The sequence below is a fragment of the Astyanax mexicanus genome, chromosome 1 (assembly GCF_023375975.1).
Source record: "Astyanax mexicanus isolate ESR-SI-001 chromosome 1, AstMex3_surface, whole genome shotgun sequence".
NCBI lineage: Eukaryota > Metazoa > Chordata > Actinopteri > Characiformes > Acestrorhamphidae > Astyanax > Astyanax mexicanus.
Genome location: NC_064408.1, coordinates 102,425,714 through 102,451,212, shown reverse-complemented (window position 1 = coordinate 102,451,212; position 25,499 = coordinate 102,425,714). Strand labels below are relative to the sequence as shown.

Here is a 25,499-nt window from a genome sequence, read left to right as displayed (position 1 = left end):
ATGTAATCAATCACCGAAGAGCTTTTGTCTAAAGTTAAAGTTTCTTGAGTTTTACACTGGAACTGCAAGGCTAACAATAGTTCCTTTTGTGCCAAATTTAAATTCTGTCCCCTACCTAACAGTTTTATAGGCTATTGTTAGAGCCCATTACTATTGCATTAACACCAAATACACTTTACTAATGCAATGTATGTTTTTATCCAAAGCGAGTTACAAATGAATGAATGGTGCATAAGCAATAGAGGACAAAGAAAAATTCAAGGCAAAGATAAAACATTTAGCAGGACCTGAAAAAGGCTAGAAGGGTAATATAGGGATAGATGAAGAAAGAAGGAGTGGGAGCAAGGAATGAGGTTAAAAGTAGTTAGTTTGTTAGAGGTGTTAGGAGAGTAAAGGCTCTCTGAAGAGCTCTGTCTTCAGGAGTTTCTCACAGGTAGTTTGTTTCACCATTGGGAAACTAGGAAGTAGAACATTCTGGATTAATTTGTTTTAATCAAATTTTATGAATATTGTACATTTTTTTTTTTTTTTAATACTATGACTGTTTTAATTCAATTTTGGAAAAAGTTTTTGTTTACAGTACTGCCGTATATTTCAATATATTAAATCGCAACCCATTTTGCTACCAAGTTTTAGGTCCAATATTCTTAGATAGAAACGTGATCCATACATTTGGTCACATAACTTTTTAAATAAAATATTTTAACAAAGGGGCAAGGAAGCTGGTACTATACAATAACAAAATAACTATACAAAACAAGTATGATTTCATTGATATCTGCTTTCCAGCTCTTATTAATTATCAACCATTTGATCCTGGTGCCTGTTTTGTTTTTAGATAAGATCATTGGTATAATATTTAAGATTTAAAATATTCAAGATTCATCTTGTCTGAACAGATACAAGAGGTAACGTTTAGGTAGTACACACCTCCAGCAATACAGGCTTCTACAGGTTTTTTATTTATCTATACTTTATAAAAAGTCTAGAAAAGTAATTATGAACACCTTCTTATTAACAATGGCAGCCTGGCAAGATGCAAAAAGACTTGACTGAGAAAAAAGGAATAAATAAGTAAATACAAACGCACAACAGTTGACAAACATCAGACAATACCAGACCTGTGACAACAGCATTTGACAACAGCATTTCTTATTCAAAATTTCTGATAGAGTTCTTAAAAGCTGACTTAGAAATAAAATGATCCTGTTTGAATGTTTTTTGCAGCAAGTGCATCACTATCTTTGTGTTATAAAATAAGACATTTCTTCCATGCAGGAGTGTTTTGCTGCTATATTTTTCATGAATCAAAAAAAAAGAGTAGTACTGTCAGTTTTAAGGAAACTGTTAGGGTAAACTGGACCACAGTGTCCACAAAGATAACATTTACTGTGCTGAGGTAAAATAAGTTCTGTTTAGTTAAAATAAGTTCTAAGTAAAAACTATAATCTGTGTAAAATAATAAAGAGTTTAAAGCCCTTTCAACAATTAAACTAAATTAAAATACATAGATATAGAAATAAGATTGAAATCCAGTGTTTTTTTTTTTAGCAACATTAGCCTAGCATACAGTACTCCCAAGATTTCAGATTGGCTGCATATGGAGCCATATGTGATAAATATGTCAATTATTACAAACTGTTACCCAATCAATTCCTGGAATGGGGGTGAACTTTTGCATTTGTCTGTGGATACACATAATATCAGCCTTAAGATCATCCATGTTAAGCAGTTTGCACTCTGCTAATCAGCATTTCCACTGCGTTTCCACTGCTAGCTTGCTACATGAGGCTTGTGGTTACAATGCAAACGGAAGAAGCAGACCTCGACCCTTACTTGTCTGATTAACTGACTACATTTGTGGTTAGAGAAAAGTTGTCTATATCTGATGTTTTGCAATTCCATCACTCAAATATGTGTTTTTTCTTCTTTATTTTTAAATTTATTTATTTATTTTTGGCGTAGGCAGCGTAAGAGCACAGCGGCATGTTGTGATATCATTGATAATTACTGTTTACTGTTTACCAACATGGTCACTTTACCTGCACTGAGACACTTTAACTCCACTGCTCTAATTCACATTATCATGCTGCTATAGCACACTTGCACTCTGGACTTCATGTTGCTGAACCTTTCTACTCTCTATTTATTTTTTTTATTCTTTGGGATATTTATCTATCTATTTTGTATATTCTATTTCTTTTATTGTATTCTTTTTTTTTATCTATATATCTATTAATAACAGCTCTTTGGGTGTAAAACTGGATCGTGAGATCACAATTTCGTTCCACCTCATGTACCACATGTGATGCGAATGACAATAAAATCTCCTTGAATCCTTGGTCCTGACACCTAGAACAAGTTGATGGCCGAAACAGTAAATGGAGTTGCTCTGTTTTGTCTAATTTGTGCACTGTTCCAATTCTCTATGTGTAGAGCGAGGTTGTGGGATGGTGTGTGTGTGTGTGTGTGTGTGCAGAAAGTATAAAGAGAATGGAGTGGTGTTTAGTGTGTTTTTTTCTGAGATCCATGCATATTGTATGGAAGCCTTCTGGAGCAGGAGAGGGAAATATCTGCTCCACACATCACAGCTCTACTTCTTCCCATACACATAACTCAACCTGACGCATCCTTAGCCTTAGTGTCATGCCTGTACTGACTCTATTACTATCAGTATCTTATAAAACAAGACATTTTATCCATGCAGGAGGTTTTGTGCGGCTATATGAACCATGAGTCAAAAAAAAAAAGAGTAGTACTGCCAGATTTCAGGAAACTGTTGGACTCTTAACGTAACAGAACTTTCCCCGTTCCCCGTCATGTGTATCAAAAAATAGGCCGGAGTACATCAGCATAACTGAATTCAGTAGTCCCAGTGTCTTTATTGAATTGTGCATGTGTGATGTTACTTGTTCCTCATTTGATACATTAGCATTATGCCTGCTGTACAGAAATAAAGAAACTAACCTTTAACACTGATTATCAGCTCTGACCAGCTTCCCTTTCCCTGCTGAAGAAACAATATGATGTATGGAGTGAATTTTGTGCCAAAAGTTTTACGTAAAAAAATAAAATCCACAATCAAAATTTTAAGAATCAAAAGTAAAACATGTATGTTGCAAATTCAAAAGAGAAAAAATATATATCAAATATATATATTTAAATATATTTGGTTATTTTATTATTCTTTGCACTTATTTGAAAATTATTTTAGTTTGGATTTTGCCAGTCTTTGCTTTCATTTTTGGATTTTTTTGGATTTTCTGTGGATTTTTGTGGATTTTGCTGCTAAAGACTTTTGCTTCTGGAATCTCTCCTTTGCTTCTGCTTCATTTTTTTGGTTCTGATTTTTGGCACACTTTTCACGGGTGGGCGGGGCTTAGAAGAAGGCGTTCCCCTTTAATCTCTATTGGTCACCTACCCTGAACCCTCGTCTGAGACAGAACACGCCCACCCCGCCAGCTTCAAGCGCTCTTCCAAACATGGCGGAGCGAACGGGGTTCAGCTCACAGCAGCACCAGCAGGTACTTTTCCAATTAAATTTCATACAGACGTTATGTTTAATGTTATATTTCTTTTTTAAGTAAGTGTTTAACTCTATTAAGATGCTCATGTTAGCGGGGTGTGCTAAATATCCATGCTTAAATTATACTAGTTAGTTAGTGAACACTAACCTACCTAGTCAGTGAGTTAGCTAGTTTACCTAGGTCATCTGGTCAGTGAGTTAGTGGGTTAGCTAAGCTAGTTAGGTTAACTAGTCAGTGAGTTAGCTAGTTAACCTAGGTTATCTGGTCAGCGAGTTACCTAGCTACTTAACCTAGGTCATCTGGTCAGTGAGTTAGTGGGTTAGCTAAGCTAGTTAGGTTACCTAGTCAGTGAGTTAGCTAGTTAACCGTAACCAGCACTTACTTGGCTTTACCCTGGGGCATAATAACTAGCTTAGCTAACCCACTAGCTCACTGACTAGGTAACCTAACTAGCTTAGCTAACCCACTAACTCACTGACCAGATGACCTAGGTTAAGTAGCTAGCTAACTCACTGACCAGATGACCTAGGTTAAGTAGCTAGCTAACTCGCTGACCAGATAACCTAGGTTAACTAGCTAACTCACTGACTAGTTAACCTAACTAGCTTAGCTAACCCACTAACTCACTGACCAGATGACCTAGGTAAACTAGCTAACTCACTGACTAGGTAGGTTAGTGTTCACTAACTAACTAGTATAATTTAAGCATGGATATTTAGCACACCCCGCTAACATGAGCATCTTAATAGAGTTAAACACTTACTTAAAAAAGAAATATAACATTAAACATAACGTCTGTATGAAATTTAATTGGAAAAGTACCTGCTGGTGCTGCTGTGAGCTGAACCCCGTTCGCTCCGCCATGTTTGGAAGAGCGCTTGAAGCTGGCGGGGTGGGCGTGGTCTGTCTCAGATGAGGGTTCAGGGTAGGTGACCAATAGAGATTAAAGGGGAACGCCTTCTTCTAAGCCCCGCCCACCCGTGAAAAGTGTGCCAAAAATCAGAACCAAAAAAATTAAGCAGAAGCAAAGGAGAGATTCCAGAAGCAAAAGTCTTTAGCAGCAAAATCCACAAAAATCCACAGAAAATCCAAAAAAATCCAAAAATGAAAGCAAAGACTGGCAAAATCCAAACTAAAATAATTTTCAAATAAGTGCAAAGAATAATAAAATAACCAAGTATATTTAAATATATATATTTGATATATATTTTTTCTCTTTTGAATTTGCAACATACATGTTTTACTTTTGATTCTTAAAATTTTGATTGTGGATTTTATTTTTTTACGTAAAACTTTTGGCACAAAATTCACTCCATAATGATGCAGCCGTCACCAGGCTTCACAGTAGGAAAGAGGGATAATGGGTTCAGGGTGAATTTCTACATACTAGTGCATCTTAAAAAAAAATGTCTTTCTTCGTGTCAGACTTCTGTAAAAGGCCAGATTCATGGACTACATGACTAATAGTTCTCCTGTGCACAGAGCCTTCCACCTGAGGTGTGGATCTCTGCAGCTCCTCCAAAGTGACCATGGGCCTCTTGGCTGATTCTCTAATCAATGCTCTCATTGCTTCAGTGTAAACTGAATAACCTATGGATTGTTGTCCAAAAAACAGGCAGTACAACTAAATTATGTAGTCCTGGCTGTCTTGCCTGAATTTTATTTTATTTAATTGTGTGTGATGTTGACAGCTGTTGCTTTTTTGCACACTCTACTAGACGTTTTAGCGCCAGACAAAAAATAATATTTAACATGTTTAACATGCTTGTGGCTGATTTTAGTTCATGCCATCAGTCCACAGAAGTACACTGCAAAAAACTAAATCTTCGCAAGTGAAATATTCTAAATTTAAGGCAATAAATTTTTTTCTCTGATTTTTTGTCTTAGTAAGCACTGTGAGTGTTAGATTATTTTGCTTATTTTAGGGATAATTATCTTAGAATTTTTACCTTATTTTAAGTAATTTGAACTCAAAATAAGCACAATCAAGCAGCTTGTTCTGATTCTTGTGTCCAAAAACAGTGACTTTTTTGCTTGATTTAGGTTTTACTTCACTCATTTTGAGATTTTGCCATTGCTTTTTGTAAGAAATCTTACTAAGAAAATTTTCTTACCCTATTGGCAGATTTTTTGGCTTAATATATTTGTCTTAATTTGCATATATTTTGTCTAGTTTTTACCAATGGATTTTTTGCAGTGGACATTATACTCCACTGACGAACATGATCAGGGACTGGGAGGTACAACAGTGAGGTAATAAGTTGTATAATAAGTTTTCATTGTATTGGAAAAAGGCAGGGAAAGACATTTGGTGGGAAACCAGCCACAGCATCAAACATCACAGCGGAATAGTGGAAATACCTGACCTGAGGCTGTTGAGAGTGAGGCATTATTGAAGCATGCAGAAGATAGCCATAAGGGTATTGAAAAGAGATTTTTTAAAGCCGATTTAAAGGAGTGGAGTGCTCATTATTAATACATTTAAAGTAAGTGGGTGGTAACTGCAGAAAAAAATACTGATAGCTACTGTCTGGGCGAGTGTCTGAGTCTGGATATTAGAGTAAAGAGTTCCAAATACAGCTGTAACTAAACAAGGAAAGGGAAAGTTGACATGAGGTCTTGCAACGACTGCAAACTATTTTCATTATAAATGTATGATTCCCTCCGGCGGATGCCTCCCCGTCTCACAGCGGCTGAAACCCTAAGCTGTAGTGCAGGATGGCACCCTGTGTGCGATTCTGAGGTAAAGGCAACCTAAAGACTAAAACACAAGTTGATGTTTAAAAAAAAGAAGAAAACAAAAGTGGCAAATGTATGTTGTTCCAGAGATATGCTGAAGTCAGTTTGACAACTACCAATTAGCTACAAAGAAAGAAAAAAAAAACACATAGCATTTGGTTGCTGCTTGCATTTAACTGTCTTGTTAGCAGTAAAAACAGAGTATTATACAAAACTGCTACTTTCGTTTTTGGCTCACTCATGTTTGTAAAGTGTAATTTGCTCTTACACCTCTACTAAAAAAAACAAATGAGCTCATTCTTCCTTACCAACTACAGTATGCCTTTTCTTTTTTGACACATGCTTTTCTTGACGAGCTGAATTGAATGAACACATTGTGAGATCTCTCTTGTTGCAGCTCCACAAAAGCTACATAGTGCAGTTAGCAGTGTTCCTGGTAGTGTGTGTGTGTGTGTTTTTTCTTTATTAGAAGTTATGCAACATAATGCTACTATAGCAACAGGGAAAGGCTAATTATCCAGTCATCCAGCTTAGTAGGCATAGATTTCAGTGGTGAAGCTGATTAAATAGCAGTTTAATTAGGAACAGTGCAAAGTATGGTGGCCTGTAAAGGTTAACATTCCCTAACAAATCAAAAATACACCAGCAAATTCAGAAAACAAAAAAGATGAAACTTGATTTGGGGTATACTGGCATGCTTCTAAAATTTCTGTTGTGGATATTGATATGCTGCCATAACTCAAAATGAAAAGAGTAGTTTTGTACCCCCACATACTTCAACACTAGGGGAAGGTAATATGGCACTTAAATAATATTATGATATATATATATATATATATATATATATATATATATATATATATATATATATATATATATATATGTAATTCTTTTTTTTTCTCCTCAATGATCGAGTTCTTAGTGATATGACAAAACACTTTTTTTTCATTAATTTCAAGAATATAATACTGCAACAAAACCAATGTCAAAGTTCTGTTCAGAATAACATTCAGTATAATAAAACAAATCTGTAAACTTTTCGAGTCAAGTGAAGTAGTTTTATTGTTAATACTGCATATCGTCGCTGTCCAATGAAAAACACTTATTTCCAAAACACCAACTTTACAGGAGAGACAAAAAACCTTGTAAATTTTCAATGGAAGTCGATGTAAAAAGAGTTTGTTTCAGGTCATTTTGAAGAGTTTCTATTGGTCCGTTCATCAAGAAATTTTGCATCAGTGTAAGGGACAATTTGTCTGTTCAAATTATGTAATAAACTAAAAATCGGCAAAAATGGAGATAAGTGTTTTTCATAGGACAGCGACGATATGTACAGGACATACAGAGAGTACAATACAATAAGGTCAAAGATAAAGACATATGTGAGACAGAAGACACAAGCTGTTTTAGTCTAAACAACTAAAACAAATTTGATATAATGAAATTATGGTATACGATACAATAGGGCACACCCCTATCAGACAGTGCTATAGCATCACCTACAGTTAGATTTGTATATATGGAGGACCCCATTTCAGAGGTCAAGACAGCTAAAGAAGTAGTGTTATTGTAAGTAATATTGTAGTGTAATTAAAGTAATCTTTAATTACTTCTGAAAACGATGTGCTTATTGTTACAAATTCCGCAGAAAAAACGATATGCTTTGTAATGTCTTTGTTTGTAACACATTTGCCCAAACATTCATTAGTCTGGGCTGTTATGTTTTGTTAACATGCTGAAAAGCATAATGCTATGCCTTATTATTACAGAGTTTATTATTATTATTATTATAGAGAGTAAACCAGTGACGGATAGCCGTGGAAAAGTGCTGATGATCAAAGAACAGCTGAAGGTCACATTTATTTGTTTGTTTGTAATGTGGAGAAAAAAGGCCAGAGAATGTAAGAAGAATGCAGTGCTTTGTTTTCCCCCTGTATTATAATAACCTATCCAATTATATTTTGTAAGATCAGTTGTTCTCGAACCAGCCCTTAGCGTTAGACGCACATAATGTGACTGTTATGTACTTGTTCTTTCAGTGTTTATCTGTTTAATAATGTATTACTGCATTTTTTTCTTGAAAGACTAACTATTTTCTTTGTTTGTTTCTTTCTTTCCTATGTTGCCCTCCGTTTGCCTCCACCCAAGGTAAGAAAACAATTCTCTTTTTCAATTTCCTTCCCCTCGCGTGCCCTTCTGTAGCTGACGGCCGCGCTGGGCTTTTCCTGTTGCTTTAGCTGCGCGAGGTGAGGCATCTGATCGCAGTCTGAGTGAAGCAGACCCTCGGGAGCCCACGGGCCCTTCTGCCTGAATGGCCCAGCCTTGGGACCATATGGGCCTCACTGGCCCCATCTGATTTACTGTCTGCACATGTGCCTCCCTTCAAGGCCTGAGATGAACCGGGGCCACGTCTGATGCAGGGGGGAGTGGACAGGCGAGGACAAACACACTGCAGAGGGCTGGAGGGAGGACTGGACAAACACTGGTCGATAACAAGGCTGTGCCATTCAGTTTCAGAGCAGACAAATGGACGTGTCTGATGTCTGGTCTCTGCTTTGATGAGAACAATCATTATTTAATAAATAAACACACTAGTAGCGATCAGTCAAATTGGATCTAAAAACAACTGAGGGCAGATCTTTAACGCCTATAAGAGTGTGTAGCCTATTGAGCTGAATTGCTTGATTGCATGACGATAGGCTGGCTGTTCCTCTCAAGTGAGAGAAGTAGATCACATGCGATTCTTAGCAAGGTTTAGCAAGAATTTTTTTGTGGATGATATATTGTCCCAGAAATTATTGCGATACACAATGTTGTAATTTTAAGACTTATTAAATGCCATTGACGTAACAGAACAGCATAAAAAGTGATTATACACTTCAAAGCATTTGATTAAAGAATCAGCCAAGAGGCCCATGGTCACTTTGGAGGAGCTGCAGAGATCCACACCTCAGGTGCAAGAATCTGTCCACAGGAGAACTATTATTCATACAGCAAATAACTTAAATAATTATTTATTAGTTTAGGAATTCTATACTTATTTCGTCACCTACTTTAGCCCAAACTGTGTGTATGGAGTCAGTTATTGAAGCATGACTGGCTAAAATACTGTTCCCTCTTTGGATAAACACAGTAGACGATATCACAATTAATTAAAAATGATTGAGGTCATGTTCATTTATTGTACGATAAATCGATATTGCAATTATTGTAACAGACCTAGCAAGGCCATTTCTTAGCAAATGCTGTAAGATTTCCTAAACCCAGACTAAAAAAAAAACTAATGAATACTGTTTTTATGGAGGTACGTGTACATCTGCAAAAACACTACTGGGATTCTAAGCTTTTGCTCTTCAAATTCAAATTTAAATTGTATTTATCACATGCATAGTAATACACTCGCAGTGAAATGCTGAACGACAATCTGCTCACAGAACGTCACTAATTTAAAATGATAAACTTGCCAATGTGCAAAAAAGAGATATAAAGTGAGCAGAGAGTAGAAGTTGGAGAAAAAATTAAAGTACTTAGAAATGAAAAATAAACCTATATAATATGAACACACAGGGTTAGAAATATGCATGAAAAACAAAAAGTTGTTTTATCCCGTAGTGTAGTTGTCTATTTGTCAATAACAGAGAAAAGGAGATTTCAAATTGGTCTATATTGCTCTATAGAGAGGAAGCCTGGATAAATACTTTGGTAAATGATGTATTCTACCCTACAGAAACTAATGTGCAGTAAAATGATTGTATTGTGTGCATTTTTAGTCACAATTTTATATTACTGTTTTTTTTAGTTTGTTAGTATTGTTCTGTAAGACTATGGTAGCACTACCACTGAGAGGTAGCATTCATATGTTTACTTCAATAACAACTGACAAAAACCTACATTAACACTTGTAAAGGCATATTCACTGGGGGGAGGGTGGGGTCAATAATATAATATGTAAAATATATGAAATACATGCTTATATTAAGCAAAAAAATCTGCCAGTGGAGTGATCCATTTTTCTCTCAGTAAGATTGCTTAAAAAATGAGTAGTAAGTAAGACTCAAATCAAGATAATAGTACAGATTATTTGGCCTATATTTGGACACAAGAATCAGAATAATTTGACTGGTGAGTTTTTGTGCTTATTCTAAGTGTAAATTACTTAAAATAAGCTTAACATTCTGGATAAAATTTTGGTATCATTATTCCTAAAATACTCTAAGACAAAAAGTCCTATTGGAGAGTACAATTTTTTTTTCTTCCAGGAAGTGTCAGTTGTATTAAAGGCTGCACTTGTTCATTCTGATGTAAAGTCACCTTGGGAGTTGTTAGTGAGAATAAGCCTTTGGGTTACAAATCTGTAGGTTTGTCAGTTGTCGTGAAATGCTTTTAAAGGCTTGTGTAGATACTCTTAAATGAACTGTTATCAGAAATATTAGAAATATTTAAAAATAATCAAACTATGCATCATATATATGATGTTTTAAATATTTATCTATTGAAAACAATCAAGTGTGTATTCATGGAAAAAGCAAAATAAGGCACCAGTGTCTCTAGATATAATCTCTAATGAAAAAAAAAAACATAACAGGATGTTAAATATCAAGATATTATTTCAGCACTCTCGTGATAAGCTATATTACTTATGTTAACTTGATTTTGCCAGTATATACTTCTTGAAGTTAAATATATGGTGACATTAACAAAAAAATGCCAACGGTTTAGGGCTACAACAAAAGCCAGAACACTTAGGAATTCTGTTAGAGATGCTGTTTTAATGACCCCTAGTTTTTGGTTTGGTTTTGGCTCAGTGAGTCTTGGGTTCTGCTGTTGGGTTCAAGCAGGCATGTCAATTTCACTGCTACAATATCACTGTTTATATTTACATAGTAATGTATTATAATTATGAATGGGTTCCATGGTTTTATTACAGTACTAAGTTTCAAATTCAAGACAGTTTGACCTCCAGGAGACGTAACCCGTAGATAAAGCATGTCTGTTTTCATGGCTGGATGAAGTTGTTCTATTTTATTATGTGTGGGCGTGTGTTTGTGCAGCCCGGGAGGCATGTGAGGGATCTAGTAGGAGCAGATGGTTAAAGTTCATGCCCTTTTATTGACCCCAGGAGGATGTTTGGGCTGCCTCTGCAGGGTCCCAGCAGAGCCGCCGCATGCATCTGGATATCCTGCTGCATTCCAAGAATTAGTAACCAATTCACAGACTTCCCAGAGCTTCACAGAGTCTAGACGACTGAAACGATGATACAGTGATGCAGAGCCTGGATTCAGTTGTACGGTTCATTTGTTTGCCATGTTGCAGAGTGGAGACGGGTGTAGTTATTTGACTATATGTACTGTATGTGTGTATGCAGATTTGTATTCATTATTGCTTGCTTACTTGCTTACCTACTGATTTATTGATTAATTGATTGATTGACTGATTGATTGATTTACAAAATATTTTCTATTATAATATTTGGGAAGGGGTTATGAAAGACTATTGTCACCAAATATTTTTAATGACAGCAGTCATTGTTATTTAATATCAATATGATTTCTCAATTGTCTGCTATCTTATTATCTTGAGATAATTATTTACTGTCAAACTTACGACTACATTTCAAGAAAGTGATTTAATTAGATATTAAGTTCATAAGTTCAGTTTTTGAGAGTTTTAAGAAAGTCTGAACAAGGACTTTCGTAAAATTTAATCTGCATATTATGAGATTCTAAATTAAATAATTTAAATAGATGTTTTTAAAGTTAATAAATAATTTAAAAATACAATGTGTCAATTTATTTATCGATAAGTCAAAAGTTCCAAAGTCCAAATTTTGACAAAGTAATTATTTTAGAAAAGTGAATTTGTAATACGTAATTATTTTATGCAATAGTAATTAATGAGTGATAAGTAATTATTTTTTACGTTTCAGAAAAAAAAAAAAAAAAATAAATGTGGAAATTTGTTGTTCCGGATATTAAGCTATTAAGACAAGTTTAAGAAAATATGTTTGTTTTTCTGAACAAAAACGTTGTGGAAAAGTTATAGATCGTCACATTGACATGCTGGGAAATTTACATTTATAAGGAACAGCAAATTGTTTTTACAAGCCAGTAAAAACAGGAAGATTTATATATTTTCTTTACCTGGTGAGAATCTTCTTCCATACCAAAAATTACTAAGATATCCACCTCTTCTTGCTACTCTTCTTAGTAGTTGCTACGTATTATGTTGAAATAATGACATATTCTGTCAAGATAATAGGTGCATGTTGAGAAAGTGCTTAAAAAATAGTATATTGATGGTAAGATGCTAAACTAAATATTGAAATGTGTTATAGGTAAATTATTTAAAGTGATACAGTATTTTTGTCTATTTTAGTTCGAAAACTGTTAGCATTACCTCTTTTCTTTTACCTGGTGTAAATGGGCTTCTGTAACAAAAATGGCTGAAATGCCCGTTTCTAATAGGTAGTAAATCAGGTGTAGAGGGGGAAACCCCTCAGAGATTTTGGATCATTAAGCTCCATGTTTAGCAGTTTCCTGAAGAGCTGAGATTGACAGTCCACCGAAGAGAGCGTGACTAACAGGGTGAAGCAGCTGTAACACACCAGTCCACTGGAGGAGTCCACTGGGAGAAGAACCTTAGTGGACTCGCTGAGGTTCTTCTCCTGACAAGTCAGACGTTTGTGCTTAAAGATGAGGAAGTGCGTTCCATACTTTCTGATGCAGAGGGGTTACGGATGGGTTAACCCCCACCCTTATATAATGGCCGTCAGACCACCCCCCTGAAGCAGCGTTTTCACCCCCCGTCTGTCGCTTGAAGCTGAAGGAAAGATATCTGAGCCACAAGAGAGCGTCTCAAAGCGGAGACTGAAGGATAGCAGGAGTTCGTCTGCTCTTAACAAGCCTCCTCATCAGAGCGGCTGCCAGTCCCCTTGATTCCAGGCTGGCGGTGCCGGCGTGATGGGGCTGCCCCGGTGCTGCTGGGCCGGGAGCCCCCCGCCGCTCCGAGACGTGATGTGGGCTAATTGGGGAGGTCTTTGAGCAGCCGCCACGTGCGAGCGGCAGAGGGCTGCGGCACCTCTGGAGCAGATGAAATATTCATTCCTCTGAGAATGAAATAGTGATGAGACCTGGCGCAGAGGAGCCTGCTAATTTTCAACACTGCCTCTTTCCCTGCCTTTGTAGACACAGACTCTGAGTCTCTCTCTCTCTCTCTCTCTCTCTCTCTCTCTGTCTCTCTCTACATTTGTAGACAGACTCTTTTACACTTATTCCCTTTTTTCCTTTCTCCCTTGCTCTCTCTCTTTTATTCTCTCTTTTTCTCTCCTTCTCTGCATTTGTAGACACATACTCTTACTTTTTTTACTCTTAGTTTTTTTACTCCAAGTCTCTCTCCCTTTTTTCCGTTCTCCCTTGCTCTCTCTCTTTTATTGTCTCTTTTTCTCTCCTTCTCTGCATTTGAGGACACAGACTCTCATTTTCCCTCTTACTTCTGTTTTACTCTGACTCTCTCTCTCTCTCCTTTCTCTCAAGCTCTTTATTAACTCTTTTTCTCTCCCTGTCTACATTTTTAGACACGCTCTCTTTTTCACTCTTACTCCTGTTTTACTCTGAGTCTCTCTACCTCTTTCTCTCTCTCTCTCTCTCTCTCTCTCTCTCTCTTTAATTCTCTCTTTTTCTTGCCTTCTCTGCCTTTGTAGACACAGTTTCTCTTTTTTTTTACTCTTACTTGTTTTATACTGAGTCTCTCTCTCTCTGTTTCTGTCTCTCTGTATTTGTAGACACAGTCTCTCTTTTTTTTACTATTACTCTGATTTTACTCAGAGTCTCTCTCTCTCTAAAACAGACTCTGTTGTACTGTTCTTTTTCTCTCTCTTGCCTCTTCACTCTATCTTTCTCACGCTCTCTCTCTTTCTCTTTCTGTCTCTCTTTTTTACTCTTACTCTCATTTTACTTGAAATCCTCCTCTCTACTGAGTCTCTCACTCTCTCTCTGATTCTCTCTTTATCTAATGCACTTTCATTTTCTTTCACTGATTCGTAATATTTCCATCTCTTATTTTCTCATCTCTCACTGTGTATCTAACACTTTTATGAACTGATATCTCTCTCTCTCTCTATCTTTCTCTTATATTCCTGTTCTCATATTTTCTACATTTGTTCAGACCGAGTTTTTGTTGTTCTGCGCCGCTCACCTGTGCAGAAGTCATTAATGTTTTCTTTTCTCTTTGCCGTTAATATTGTTGTTTTACCGGCGGAGTGACAGGCAGACTGAGCCCCGTGTTCCACATCTTTTCAAGTCCTGTAGCACTGATTGTTTTCTTCAGTCCTGGCTCGGGGGAGTAAACTCCTGCTGCATGCACTTTTCCCATCTCTCCTTTCTCGCTCTAATCAATGAGCTCTGCGCTGCATGTGTGTGTATGTGTATGGAGCTTATCCAAAAAGACAAGGGTGCTGATAAAAGTGCTGGAAGACTGACGGGACACAGCCCCATGTGTTCTTTCTTTCAGCAGAAATGCTGTCTGACACATTCTGAATTCTTGAAAAGTGTCATACAGTGCTGTATAAAATCTCATGTTAATAGGCTGGCTCATGCTACTTTCAGAGCGCTAGTCTTTGGCTCTGAACTTTTGCTTAAGGAGAGCTAAAGAAACTGAAGCATGTCATGCGGCTCTAGTGAAGGAGCTTGTTAAACCGGTATCAAGTGAGTTCTGATGGGCTTCTGTTTCTGTGGGAAGCTCTTTTCTTCTTCGAGCAGCACAAACTTGTCTGAAGTAGAGATATTAAAGCCCTGCTATTTGACCCAAAGGAAGACAGCTTCCATATAGATATCATTTTTCTTTGTCCATTAGGAGCACTGCTTACATGGTGCCATAGAACTATGATAATTCCAACAATGGCCATGGAGTATACCTCAATTACCTACATTTTAGTATTTTAGTATAACTTGAACATCTTGAGGGGCTTGTTAATTAGCTTATTTAGTTAGCTTAATTAAGTTATTATCTGTTTGCCAATTGAATTTTTAGGTTGAAAACCTATCAATACAAAGATTGAAAGGCCAATTGAACCTTCCTTCTCTACTTCCTTTTTGTTTCTTGGAGTTTTTTTTTTTTTTTCACTGCAAAAGCATAGGGACTTACCACACATTTGAGTGAGTGACCAGTTTTCCCAGTTGGTGGAATGTTTAACTAGAAGTTCCAGTATATTCCCATGACCAAATTTCTTAACAGAATGCAAGACAAAAAATCCCTGGTGTATTCCAAGTGTGTTCACATGACTGATTTGCTTTCTTTTCTGTGTTTCTCTCAACTGTCAGTTTTATCACCCACATAAATATGTCTGTTGTTCAGGTTATACAAGATCAGTTCCCCTTCTTGTTATTTTTTTTTTTTTTTTTTACATATTTTTATATTTTACATTATTATTTCATCAAGAGAGGTCTATACATTCACTAATAACAGCCTAGACTCTTTCTATATTAAATACATATACTACTACAAATCATAAGTAATGCTAATGTGTAATATTAAAACATATTGAATTAGTCTCAGCATACTGCTCTAGATTATACTTTACCCCAGTCCGTCCCTCAGTCAGGCTGCTGCTGCTGGAGCGTGTTTTCGCTGTGCTGAAATGTTTGCCAGGTGATGTGTGTTAAGACACACAGTCATGGTGGTGGCAAAATCACACCTTCACCTCGCACTCTCTTTCAGCCTCTTCCCAGCAACAGCACGTCCTCCTCCTCAGAGTTCCTGGACTGGGTTTATGAGGAGACAGCTGTTCAGATGATTTTTTAGGGCTTTGCCACTGCAGATATTTGATTGATTACTCTCGAGTCTGCAAGGAATTCACAAAACTGTCAGTCATGTTTATTGGCAGTGAAGAGCATTTGCATCTCAGTGTAGAGAATCTCCCCATTACTTTTTATTATTTATTAGAGTGTTTTATGGTTTAAAAAAGGATCTGGGTCTGGTTCGAATGTTTGGGCACCTTCTATGTTCAGTACTTAAGATCACTCTTTTTTTGTAGGTTTCATGGTTTGTGTGAACATATATTTAATAGCCATGCAAGTAGGGGTGAGCTATATCGTATCATACGTGATAATATCGCCAACATTTTTGAATATTATGAACAATATTATATCCTGAATTATCACATCAGGCTACTACTTTTATTTTGCTGTTTTTAGCAAAAGAAAAATTCACACTGTTCTCATTTCCCAATCTATATCTACAAGAGACCGATCATATCTGTCCAGTATCATTCATTTTACTTTAATTCTGGATGAATGGAGATATATGGAGTGCATTATTAGTATCATGACATTCTGGATGATTGACTTCTGTTACAAATCTGATAGAATTCTTTAAAAAATGTAATATCTTAGTTAGGGGTGTTCCATATATCGTATGAAATTATACAATTGAACATTTTTCAAAATGCCAAAATGCCAATACACCAAAAGTATCGTTATCACGAAAATACAGTGAAATATCATGATATTATTATAAAACCATATTGCCCACCCCTACATGCAAGTATATTTTACAGATCTTTCTGAGAGGATTTTTGCTTGTGTGGATTGTGTGTATTAGAGTGTTTAATATGTTGTTTAATATTATTTTGTTACTTTTCCTTTTTATAGTGTGATTTGCTGTGTGATGTAAAATGAACAATGACAAAATCAATAGGGACAAAAACAACAGGGGCTTACCACACATATATGGGTCTGACCAGTTTTCCTAGTTACTGGAACACTAAACTTAAAATTTCCCATGATTGATGTTCGTTTGATTTACTTTAGTATCTTTACTAGAATGCAGTATGTTATCTCTGGTGGTTTCCAAGTGTAATCACATGACTTTCCCTTCACTTTCACTTTCCTTTCCATCACCCACATAAATATTTATATAGTTTATGACCGGTAATACATTTTATCTTCATTATGTTTCACATCATTTCATGAATTGTCAAATATTTATTGTTTCTCCAAGTTTCTATAAATATCTTTGTGATAATGTAGTGCAGTTGAAAACTATTCTTCTGCCTCTCGCTGCATCGAACTGATTGATTCCTGTGTCTGTTCTCTGCCACTAACTGTAATTGGTAGACTCTTGTTTTCCTCTGTTTTGCGTGAAACTTACCAATGCATGACAAATCATTTACTAATTGTAATCGAGGTAAAATGATCTAAAGGAAAACATGCTTCCAATAAATAAAAATCACTTTAATAAAATTCCTGAGGCAACAAATTCGGCGACGAGGCTTAATGAAAATCCTATCACACCTATCACAGCCTTGTAACTCAACCTGTGATTCACAGTAGATCTTGTGAACGTTCTCCTCATACATAGTCAGGAAATGTTTAAACCAAACTTCTTTGCTGTATTTTTGCAACAATATTATAGAAACAGTGTGAAACATCTAATTAGATGCTGGAACATGTTTGTTGACTCCAGAGGATGAATTAAACCAATTCTTCCCTTTAACTGTGAAATAGTAACTACAGCACATGTCAAAGCATGATGCTTCCACCCCATGCTTAACAGTTGGAAAAGTGTTCTTTACATGAAATTCTGAACCACTTTCTTCAAACATACAGTACATCAGGCTTGTTTAGATGTTTTTTTTTCCAAAAGTTTCTGATGCTAAAGTTTGTGGTGAATGCAGGAAAGTGTTTCTTCTGATGATTCCTTCAAGACAGCCATACTTAGGCGTTGCTGCACCTAAAGTCTCATAAATCTTCATTAGGTGTTTTGCAGTAAAATGGAGGTTTTTGTTTGCCTTCGTATTAGCAGTTCTACCAGCTGTTTTCCAGACCTTAACTTGACCTCTACTATAGCAGTTAACTGTCATTTCTAATATATACTGAGAAATTGGCTTCCTGACAAAGTTTTATCATAACTTTCGTCTTCTTTATGTTAGCTGTTCCTCTACAGGACTGGGTTCACATTTTGTGCCTAGTTTACATCAAGTTTTGAATTCAACTTTTTTGGAAAAAAAGATTCTTTGGGCTTTTTTTGTGACGTGTTGAGTTAAGCCAGTAGACTGTAATTATGCTTTAGACTCTGCAGAAGTTTCTTCTCTTTAGATCATCCCAGGAGGCTTCACATGAAACCGCTTGAAAGAATGCCAATTGTGTATAAAGCTAGCCAAAACGAGGCTACTTTTAAGATAGTGTTGGTTGTTCACTGCCTAATCCTGTCATCATTAGCCAGGAAATATGTGTCTTAAATGTTTAGCTTGTTAGCTGGTGTGTGCTATAACATATCGTACCCAATAATTTCAAATAAATATTTGAAATATTGTGATATCGTGATATTCTTAAAGTTTTTTATTTATTTACTGTATTTACTATTGTTTGTTTGTTTGCAATATATGTACATGCAATAAATATACTGCACTTCAAATTTGTAGATTAATTTTTTTTCTACTGAATTAAAAAAAAACACTTTTGTATTTATACTAAATACTAAGTTAATTATGTATATTTTGTTGCAGTAGTATATTCTTGAAATGATCATATTGCCAAGAATATTATCGCAAAAAATATCATTATACTATTTTAGGCCCATATCACACACCCCTACCACCCATGATTTTTTGTAATGTCTGCTTTGATTGTGGATGTGATTTCTGCTAGAATCACTTTTATGTTTGCATAGACAATTCTAGCCAGAAGTAGAGCTTAGATCGGGCCCTAAATATCCAGCCCAACCTGGCCTGAGCCCGTGTACATTCTGCCCGAGCCCAACCTGCCTCATAAACTGTCATTATAAGCCCGAGCCTGAATGAAATCCCACATTTTTTGAAAAAGTAGAATGTTAAAACTGAGCTTTTAAAAAACATTTTTAGGCTGTATGAATGAACAAAATCTGTTCAGAATGATGTTAGTTAATATTGCAACACTGAAGAAGCATAGACTACTTATTATGTAAGAAAAATGTTTATTAAGAACAGATCTCCAAAAGATTAAAATATGATAATTTTAATCCACAGACTTAAATATTGGTAAATTAGGCCACAAGAATATCTGAATGACTTTCATCTAATCTAATGTAATTTAACATGGTTTAAGAATAGAAAATAGTTTCTAAACAAGCATTATTTTTTATATTGAGCTTGTAGTCTATGTTCAAAAATACAAAAAAACAGTAATAAGACTATGCACTGCACTGCGCTGCCAGTCACGTGCGTAATACGGACAAGTGGAGTGGGCGCTGCGCACTTCTGCAACATTTTTTTTTTTAAACAGAGTTTGATTTGTTACTTTGCTATATTGTAATTGTAATTATCAATTCAATTAAATGCAATTATCTTTCTATAGCGTTGTCACAAATCAGCTTTACAGAGAAAAACAGGTCCACGCTTCTTATGAGCAGCACCACAGAGACACCAGTTATTGCGGTGACATCAGTGGCAAGGAAATACTATAGCTTAAATAAAATAAAAATAATTTAAAAAAGATGTCTGCGTCACAGACCATTTTCTTGAGCATGGCCCGAAGGAAGCGGTGGTAAATCTCAGCCCGACCAGGCCCATGTTGGGTCGGGCTTGGGTTGGCGTCGGGCAGAGAACCTAAGCTCTAGCCAGAAGCTGCTAATCACAATCATTACCAGCCACAGCACTGTCCACTGTGGGTGGTAGTTCCTATAATAATGTATTCACAGTATGTGCGACACTGTGGGTCGAGGAATGCTAAAGGTCCGCCCAATATCGGAATTGGAATGTCCAGTCTATCTGCCACCCACTATTAACCCTCACTCGAACGTTGATAATGTTTAGTGTGTGTGTGTGTGTGGTGTGTGTTTGTGTGTGCGCTCGCAAACTCTGGGGAATGTAGTGCTTCATTATTTGGCTTTGAAGTGGGCCGCACTGTTGGAACTGAACCTCGTCTGACCCGCTGACCCTCGTTTGAGAGGAAACACATTCTCTCTCTCTCTCTCTTAGTCTGAATATCTGGCGCTGTGCCTGAGTTCGCCTGCCGCTCATAAATGTTTTAAGTGACATGCCTCCAACATGAAGGTGCGCATACACACCACTGTCTGCCTGCTGCTAGACAGTAGCTTATTGTATGCAGCGTGCATGTCTGTGTGTGTCTGTGTGTGTCTTTGTGTGTCTGTGTGTGTCTGTGTGTGTCTGTGTGTGTGTCTGTGTGTGTGTGTGTAGCATGTCAAAGAATTGACACGTGAGTGTCGGAGGTCGTGAATGTCAAGTGGTTTTTGAGTAAACGTTCTGATGCAGGATCAGGTTTCACTCTCCACGTTCTAATGAGCGTTTGGATGAGCTGGTGTTGATCCTGGATCAGCTCGATAAAAGCTCATTCAGTTAAATCATCAGTGCTGAAGCAGCTGCTGCTTACTGAACACAGTCGTGTGGAATAGACTGCGGGGTTTCTGACGCTGTCATGTAAACTGTTACCTTACTAAACTCATTTACATTTTTTTTCTAGTTTTCTAGTTTTGTTTCTGATAGATGCATATTGTATGTTCTCCTAACAGCTCTGAATTGTTTTGGATATTCTTAAAATATTATATTAATATTTTATATTAATCAAATATACGTAACAAACATCCGACATAAAGTAACAACAAGAAGATGCTCTAAACGTCTTCTGTATCCAGGTGGTCAACTGTATGTAACATGTATGAAATGTATAGGGGATGCCTGGGGGAGTGACTACACACTGATTTCCCCTTTAACCCCTTAAAAGACCAGGATTTTTGTCAATGATCTGCCTGACATTACTATTCAAGCATTACATAAACAGAATTCTTGTTTTACAAGGAACATTACTGTAATAGAAATGATAGAAAAAAAAGTCAAGTGAATCTGCAACTGTCAAAATTGGCTCTTTCTTAAACATTTTAAAATCAGTACAAATCTTGAATACAAATCAGACCGTTTATGTCCTGCAAACCTTTAATTTTGTCATGTTTTTCTACTTTTTACATCTATTTTCAAACATGCAGAATTCAGGTTGATTTCTGTTTCTGATCTGGAATTATTAAGTGGAGTAGAGAGTGAACAGGCAGCTTCTTCAAGTGTCCTGTAGGAGATTTCAAAGCGCTCAAATTTCCAGACTGTAAATAATCAATTTTAATGTAAAAAAAAATAATGGTTTTGTATCACCTACACAGTATACAGGATAAGGCATTTTAATTCACTGTATTTTACGGAAACTGGCTCAGTTGCGCTTCCCTCTCTCTGAATAACAGCATATGTGTCTGTATTGCAAGCAGTGTATTAAGGTACAGGTAGAGTGGCTTACAGTACAGTTGGGAGGGGAGAGGGGGGGGGGGGATCTTACTCATTTAGAGAGCAATATGAAAAAACATACAGTACATATTTTGTCAAAATTTCTTATTAAATAAATCTAGGTAAGTTGGGATCTGAGTAAAAGGGAGATTAATGTATAGTAAGGCTGTGTATCAGCAATATGTACCATGGTAAAGTGGTTACATACAATTAGCTGTATTACAAAATATTTTGATACTGCAATCAATTGTGATATATATTGTGATTTTTTAACTAGAATTTGAAAAAAAAAAAAAAGTATAAAAAAAATGCATTTTAAAATATGATTAATAGAAAAAAATGACCTTTTATGCAAGCCAGAGTACAGTCATTCTAATCTTTACATGTAACCTATTTATTAAAAATGGGTACTTTGTCTAATGCAGTGTCATGTTCCTTTTTTTCTTCTTTTTTTAAGCCATACATGTAAAAAACAAAATGCAGAAGTGGTACAAGTGCAAGGTGTTAATTATGAGTTATCTGTATTGACATGGATCTCTATAAAAAGTAATGTGCTGAAAAGTGATTTGCTGCAACCCGAGTGTTTGGCTTCTTCCAGCTTGCAGTAGACTTGCACACAGCAGCAGTACTCAGGACTGTCATGCAGTATTTTGTGAGCTAAGCTGTGATTGGCTCTGGCTGTGTTTTGGCTCTGCTGTGCGGTGTTGCTGGCTGTATAGTGGAAGTGGGGTATACTGTGTGGCACGTGCCCCACCCTGGAGCTGCAATGGGCCTAGCGCATTCTCCCCGTTCCCAGCTGTCATCTTCTTCTCACTGCCTTCTGGCTGCTATACAGGGATCTCATCTCCCCCTGGACTCGCTCGCTCTCTCTCGCTCTCTCTCACACTCATACAGCCACCTCCAGTATGCAGCTCACAGCCCCCTGTGCCGAGACGGCAGCTCCAGCCTGAGGAATTTAAAGTCTGGAAGTGTTAGCCGCCTTACTGGCGCTGGGAGTGTGACCCCTTTTAACCCGCAGTGGTCTAGAGTTAATACTACTGTTTTGCTCTGGTTATTACATTCTGTTTATTTACAGTGTACATTTACACAATTAATAAAAAAAGTATGTAAAGTTTTGTAATGGTTTTAAAGAATGTGCCTTTTATATTCTTTTATTTTATGATTCAATTTACAACAGAAAAAAAATCAAAAACTTTATATATACAGCCCTGGGAAAAAAAATAATAGACCACTTAATAATAAGTTTCTTTGATTTTACCAAATTGAAAACCTCCGAATTATAATCAAGAGGAAGATGGATGATCACAAGTCATCAGACCAAGCTGAACTGCTTGAGTTTTTGCTCCAGGAGTGGCATAAAGTTATCCAAAAGCAATGTGTAAAGCCGGTGGAGGAGAACATGCCAAGATGCATGAAAACTATGAATAAAAACTAGGGTTATTCCACCAAATATTGAAACTTTATGATTATGAACTTTTTTTCTTTGCATTATTTAATAAATGCTCTAAATGACAATATTTTTTATTTAGGGACAAATGTTGTCCATAGTTTATAGAATAAAACTACAATGTTCATTTTACTCAAACATCTACCTATAAATAGCAAAATCAGAGAAACTGATTCAGAAACTGAAGTGGTCTCTTATTTTTTTTTCCAGAGCTGTGTGTAATGTAATATTCTCTAAAAAAGTTGTACATTGATACTTGATATTTTTAACAGAGAGTTGAACGTAAACACGATAAAAAGTTAATATACAACTATGTCATGATTTTGTAATTGCTGATAATATCTTGCCACTTTTTGCATATTTTTTCTACAAAATCCCTCTTTTCTTTTTTTTAATATTACATATTGAAGCAACCATTCTTGTCTTTAATAAGTATTTGATGAGTATTGACCTTCCAGGCAGAGTGTATTTTCCTCCAATGTTGGCTGTCTGCTTTCTTTCATATATTAAAAACACTGTAGCAGGTTTATCTATTCTTTCCAATCCAAGCAAACAGAATAATATTGCAATTTTCTTGGTTTAGCTAATAGTCTGACGTTTAGCAATCTACTAGTGGGTGGTCTGTGCAAAAAAATAGCTCACAGTAAAATGACATTCTTTACACACACAAACACACACACACGCTTTTGCTCTGTTAACACTCTAACACATGCGAGTGCTAACTGAACCTGCACAGTTGTCAACAAAGCACTCTGCAGGATGTTTGTCGTTCCATAATGGTGTGGGGTTTATTATCATGGCACGTGTGGGGTTCACTGGTCCACCTGAACAGACCACTGACTGGTGCTTGCTACAGTTTACTGCTTTAGATTTTATGTATCCCAACAATGATGGGATATTACTGCAGGATAATGCACTTTACCATAAGGCTTAATTTGTCAACACCTGCTTTGAGGAGCATTCAAATTGTGACAAAATATCTTTTGCACTATAAGGTGCACTAAAAATCTTTTAATTTTCCCACAAATCGATAGTGCGCCTTATAATCCATTTATATAATCTTCTGTATGAATTTTACCAGTCAATCTGTAAGGAGCTGTAAAGCCACTCTGCTGAAGTGCAGCTGTATACAGGAGTTTAAGTAAAGTTTCTCCAGCACTGAGGCTGTAGCATTATTAGCATTAGCCGCTTAACGCAGCACTAGCTCTTTCACTGTTCAGATAAAGGTATATCCGACTGTAGCCTGCGTGTTTACAGTGTTAAAATAAGCTACATGGGACGAACCGCTAGCTTACCAGAACACTCAGGGTTCCTCAGTGTAGCTCTGTGGGGCGGCATTTACTAGGGCTAACTGCTGCTAGCCCTGTTGCTAACAGCAATGTTTAAAATATTGGAAAACTTAGCTTACTGTAAATAAATGGAAGTGCTTTACTCACCCAAATAAACAGTTTTCAGGAGAGAAATCTGTGTAGATTAACATCCAGTGCTCGTTTGACTTTAAAACAAAAGTTTTTTTGCTTTGGCTGCTCTAGCTGGGAGACTTTCTGAATAAGAAGGGAAACACTCGTCTTCACCTTTTCTCCTTACTTTTGTTGCTTAAAATGCGCCTTATAATTTGGTGCAACTTATGTAAGAAAACAGACCATTGATAGTACGCCTTATAATAAAATCCGGTGTGCAGACAAGTTCCACTAATATAATTCAGGCAACAACACGTAATTGAGGAAGACAACCCCCAGCCCTCGCTCACAGCTAGCATTAGCTTGCTCGCCGGTTCCACTACACCTCTCTATCTATCTATCTATCTATCTATATCTCTCTCTCTCTCTCTCTCTCTCTCTCTCTCTCCCTCCTTGTGTCTTGCACCTCAGATGCTTTGATTAAGTCTGTAGATGTGGAGGGCTTTTTAGTAGTGTGGATTTAGGATTGAGCCGCGAGTAATGCCTCACTACTCAGCTCTAATTATCTGCTAAAGGAGCCACGTAGGCGCTCACCGAATGTAAACACTCAAATGGCTTCCTGATAACCCCCAGTGGAGCAGACTGACTGAGAGCTGGCATCGGCAGCGCAGTTCATACACACACACGTACACACACACACACACACACGTACACACATACACTCCACAGTTTGCTCATTTAAATCTGCTCGCGCTATCGATTTAACACAATTCTGAAGAGCTACAGGGAAATGAATAAATCACAAGCCATTGATTTAGGGATATTGTGTTGGATAAAGATAAGTCAGGCAGTATGGCCTGCTCCCAGCACTGCTCACTGTCATGCAGAAAGGAAGTATATTGACTCTTAACCCCGGACGCTGCTTCATAAATAACGGCTTACTTTCTTAGGGGGGGTTCTTCTTCAGTTGTATCGGGGGGTACAGCATACTCTGATTGGCTCAACGAGAGTACATTATAATATACAGCCGATGGATTGGCAAGCGTGAGAAATACCATGTGTGGCAAGCGCGAGACTTGAGAACACTGTGATACTGTGATCTGTGTTACTGAAGATGATAAAATACT

General features: G+C 36.7%; 1 protein-coding gene across 1 annotated transcript in view; it reads left to right on the top strand.

Moving 5' to 3' along the window:
• hs6st1b (heparan sulfate 6-O-sulfotransferase 1b) overlaps positions 1-25,499 on the top strand; it is a 129,276-nt gene that overhangs the window by 52,208 nt on the left and 51,569 nt on the right. The gene's annotated exons all lie outside the window — the stretch shown is intronic.